Source organism: Schistocerca piceifrons, chromosome 2 (genome assembly GCF_021461385.2).
Source record: "Schistocerca piceifrons isolate TAMUIC-IGC-003096 chromosome 2, iqSchPice1.1, whole genome shotgun sequence".
In the NCBI taxonomy this organism is placed as follows: Eukaryota; Metazoa; Arthropoda; class Insecta; order Orthoptera; family Acrididae; genus Schistocerca; species Schistocerca piceifrons.
The window spans coordinates 673,839,441-673,843,220 of NC_060139.1; the positions used below are offsets into that span (position 1 = coordinate 673,839,441).

At 42.8% G+C, this 3,780-nt stretch overlaps 1 non-coding gene across 1 annotated transcript; it reads right to left on the bottom strand.

The window, feature by feature from the left end:
• Positions 1 to 1,446: 1,446 nt before the first annotated feature.
• On the bottom strand, positions 1,447 to 1,521 carry Trnas-cga. Its single transcript has one exon. It is a non-coding gene; the product is annotated as a tRNA-Ser (tRNA).
• Positions 1,522 to 3,780: the final 2,259 nt, after the last annotated feature.

Here is a 3,780-nt window from a genome sequence, read left to right on the forward strand (position 1 = left end):
GCCACGCTACCTGTCCATTCCAATTTACGGTTCGCAGTCCTGAATATATTCGCTATACGAGCGAAATGGCAGGCATGATATGTATCTCTATGTTCCCTGGCGGAAATTTTCAGGCGGACGGTAACAGCATGTCCTCTCCTGGATGAAATATCGCCATAAGATCAATTTCTGTGCCTGTTGTATACTATCTCCAAAATTAGCGGTTTGCTTTGTGACTGTTAATGTTATTAATTTGTTGTTAAAATTTTATATCCTTTTATTGCTCCAGCAGTTTACCACTCACCCCATCCGCTCCAGACCGGACGTTAAAAGCTGAGTTTACTTCTCTTTTGATAACTAGTGACTTTGACGCATCACGGTCTTATGGCGGCGTTTTTCTCCTCTGTAGTTCATATAACTGTATACTGCAAACATTTTTTACCTTACTTATTGTCTATGGTTTTAATATTGAGTTAATTTGTAGTTTTGCCACTTCTCTTTACATAAATTCTAAAACTGAATACACAATTTTCTTTTTGAAACTTCCTGGCAGATTAAAACTGTGTGCCCGACCGAGACTCGAACTCGGGACCTTTGCCTTTTGCGGGCAAGTGCTCTACCAACTGAGCTACTGAAGCACGACTCACGCCCGGTACTCACAGCCTTACTTCTGCCAGTACCTCGTCTCCTACCTTCCAAACTTTACAGAAGCTCTCCTGCGAACCTTGCAGAACTAGCACTCCTGAAAGAAAGGATATTGCGGAGACATGGCTTATCCACAACCTGGGGGATGTTTCCAGAATGAGATTTTCATTCTGCAGCGGAGTGTGCTCTGATATGAAACTTCCTGGCAGATTTAAACTGTGTGCCCGACTGAGACTAGAACTCGGGACCTTTGCCTTTTGCGGGCAAGTGCTCTACCAACTGAGCTACTGAAGCACGACTGACGCCCGGTACTCACAGCCTTACTTCTGCCAGTACCTCGTCTCCTACCTTCCAAACTTTACAGAAGCTCTCCTGCGAACCTTGCAGAACTAGCACTCCTGAAAGAAAGGATATTGCTGAGACATGGCTTAGCCACAGCCTGGGGGATGTTTCCAGAATGAGATTTTCACTCTGCAGCGGAGTGTGCGCTGATATCAAACTTTCTGGCAGATTTAAACTGTGTGCCCGACCGAGACTCGAACTCGGGACCTTTGCCTTTTGCGGGCAAGTGCTCAACCAACTGAGCTACTGAAGCACGACTCACGCCCGGTACTCACAGCCTTACTTCTGCCAGTACCTCGTCTTCTACCTTCCAAACTTTACAGAAGCTCTCCTGCGAACCTTGCAGAACTAGCACTCCTGAAAGAAAGGATATTGCTGAGACATGGCTTAGCCACAGCCTGGGGGATGTTTCCAGAATGAGATTTTCACTCTGCAGCGGAGTGTGCGCTGATATGAAACTTCCTGGCAGATTAAAACTGTGTGCCCGACCGAGACTCGAACTCGGGACCTTTGCCTTTCGTGGGCAAGTGCTCTACCAACTGAGCTACCGGAGCACGACGAGGTACTGGCAGAAGTAAGGCTGTGAGTACCAGGCGTGAGTCGTGCTTCGGTAGCTCAGTTGGTAGAGCACTTGCCCGCGAAAGGCAAAGGTCCCGAGTTCGAGTCTCGGTCGGGCACACAGTTTTAATCCGCCAGGAAGTTTCATATCAGCGCACACTCCGCTGCAGAGTGAAAATCTCATTCTGGAATTTTCTTTTTGTTTGTAAGCAATCTTATCCGTAAATGTGCAACATTTGTTGTGTTTTTGTTCAAATATGGCTCTGAGCACTATGGGACTCAACTTCTAAGGTCATCAGTCCCCTAGAACGTAGAACTACTTAAACCTAACCAACCTATGGACAGCACACACATCCATACCCGAGGCAGGAATCGAACCTGCGACCGGAGCGGTCGCGCGGTTCCATAGTGTAGCGTCTAGAACCGCTCGGCCACCCCCGCCGGCTGTGTTTTTGTATAATATTAATTGAGTACTATGTCCGGCAGGCTTTAATTATCATCTGTGTTTATATCTATCTCGTTCAAGAATGAATAAAAGAAATGTGTGGAAAGATTGTGAGAGTCATGGAAGTACGTTGAGGCAGAAACAGTTTGTCTGTTGCGGAAAGAAGAACTATTTTGACATAGGTTTAGAATATTATTCTTTATAAGACGGATAAAGAAGTGCCGTAATAAGGAGCAAGAATGAATAAAAGAAATGTGTGGAAAGATTGTGAGAGTCATGGAAGTACGTTGAGGCAGAAACAGTTTGTCTGTTGCGGAAAGAAGAACTATTTTGACATAGGTTTAGAATATTATTCTTTATAAGACGGATAAAGAAGTGCCGTAATAAGGAGGAGTTAAAGCGAAGCCGTGGTCAGGAAATGTCAGAGACTGAGTAATGGTGTCTTGGCAGAACATACTGGCGAGTTTGTAATTGAACATCTAGTTTATGAATTATTCAAACGTGAAATCAGATCAAGAAACAAGGGAAGCGGGTCTATCGATGGTACAAAAGCGTAATTAATGTTCCGGTGAAATTTTCAAGACAAGGAGAAAGGAGAGGAAGAGCCAATAATCGTTAAATGGCGGAGGGGAGACGCGGCCCGTTTTGAAGAATGGAATATTTAAGTGGACTTTAATTTGAATCTGATAAGCAGCAGATGAACGGACAATGTGTTACAGACAGTGGATTAACGTCAAGTGTATTGTTTAGTGCAGTGGGAGACTTATTTGCACTGTGGAATGAAAACGAGTTGCGGCAAAAATACGGACCGTATTTCGATGAATGACGAATGTCACTTGGACTTGTATTTGTGAGATAATCTGGATCAGTTTAATTTCTTGTATGTGCATGACGTGTTTGTGCAGACTCTAAGTAAATGTGCACTTTTCTTATCAAATATAGCTACTGCGTGACTGTATAGTTGCTGTGAAAAGTTTGCGTTCTATCCGTATACCACAATTCAATCCCGTCCAGCAGCTTTTTACGGACATTACTGGTCGCTGACTGGAGTTGTAAGCTAGAGAAAAGTATTTATTTGCGAATTTACAAAATCTGAAGCAGAAGCATCTTGGTGCAGCGGTATCGACAGGATCTGATATCACGGCACCCACCATCCACCTCCGGCAGCAACGACGATCTCAGGAAGGATGTTTGCAGAAATACATCCTTGGAAATGTCGCAATTGTCACAACAACATAATACGAAGCAATCTTCGTCAGTTAAGTGCCATTAGTGATTTAATTAAGATAGGACAATCTTGAAAATTAAGAAATATGAAATTCGTTTACATTCGAAGAACTGCAAGGAATAAATTCAAACATCAGTATTCGGCATATCTATCATTGTGTATACAGCAATACTAACATCTCTCATAGATATCTGACATACTGCTTTTGAGTGTTTACAGTCAGTTACGCTTAGGTTATTTACGAAAATTTTAGAAGATCAGTAAGCGAGTAAACGTTGAAACTACATGTTAGGGAATTCTCATGTTGCCACCGATGTTTCGTAGTTTCGGTAAACACAGACACCGTCCGCTAATTAACACACACTATTTAATTTACTCAAGTAAATATTATTATTGTAATTTATTCTTCTGTATTCATATTTTTGTTTGAGTACTGGTATAGGTGTGAGTACGTATTGTCTACTGACTGTATTAGCAAGTGAAGCCATGGCACTAAACAGAAAAGATTTGTTTATTAGTGCATGTGCTCATCTACTGACCAGACCCAATGTGAGTAAGAGCAGCTTTTTGTGTATCACATCAG